The sequence below is a fragment of the Arachis ipaensis genome, chromosome B02 (genome assembly GCF_000816755.2).
Source record: "Arachis ipaensis cultivar K30076 chromosome B02, Araip1.1, whole genome shotgun sequence".
In the NCBI taxonomy this organism is placed as follows: domain Eukaryota; kingdom Viridiplantae; phylum Streptophyta; class Magnoliopsida; order Fabales; family Fabaceae; genus Arachis; species Arachis ipaensis.
The window spans coordinates 53,980,467-53,981,596 of record NC_029786.2 but is presented as its reverse complement, the minus strand read 5'-3'; positions in this window follow the sequence as shown (position 1 = coordinate 53,981,596).

The following is a 1,130-nucleotide window of genomic DNA, read 5'->3' as shown; positions in this document are numbered from 1 at the left end:
CTCTGCTGCCTCAGCAGGGGAACCCCGACCATAATGACGATGACGATTATCGAGATCTGTAGGGTTTAGGGATTTTATTTTGTCTAGTTCATTGTGTTCTACTTCTGTAATATTTTATTATATTTAGACTATTTATTTTTAATAAAATAATTTGTTGATTTCTAGTAATTTTAGAGTTCTGATAACAATTTTGTTTACAAGAGTTTTAATTTGACTATTAATTATGGCTTAACTGTGCCAAAAAAAAAACAGAAAAAAATAAAATAAAAACTACCCTAAGATTTATCAGCAGATAAAACTGATGGTAACTTGACACCTAAACTACCATAGAGTTTAGGGTTTAGGATTTACCGTAGGATTTATCGGCGGATAAAATTACCATGGGATTAATCAGATGGTAATTATCAACTCAATCTCAACAAATCCATTGAAAATACCAACAAAAATTCCGTCAGTAATTGGCGTCGCCAAATATGTTTAATTTTTTTTTCCCTAATAGGCTACAATTAACTACATAATAATAATAATAATAATAATAATAATAATAATAATAAACAAAAATTACGAAGCCTGGCAATCCTCTTTTTACTGCGCAAATGTTTTGTTCCTTTGATTTCTTTTTCCAGTGATGAACACTATCAGTTTGTTAAACTAACATTTCCCACTTAAAATAATTAAGCGACGCAGAAATATCTGCTTTGTTATTATACGGCAGATCTTGGGAAAACATCTTTTCTTGATCATTCATTTATCTAAACTACAAAAGATAAATAAATAAATAAATAAATAAGAAATTGACCTGGAAGAAACTAAAGTGCCATTTTCTACATTGTTTGGCTGTATTTTGTTCACGTGGGTTGAGACTTGAGAGAGACACAAAACGCGTAATAAGCGAGAGCTGAAAGAAGTCACATGGGAAACAAGTCAACAACAACAGATGTGTTTCATTGGCTCATTCGATTTAACATTTCTAGTCTTAGCTTGGCCAACACCTTTAGCTGCCTTGTAGAATGATACATAACAAATTACATGCAATGAGAACCAAAAATAAAATATAAGCATATTGTCACATTTTTTTTTTTTCTCGTCATTTTCATTTCCACCTTACTTCACATAACAACGATGATGCT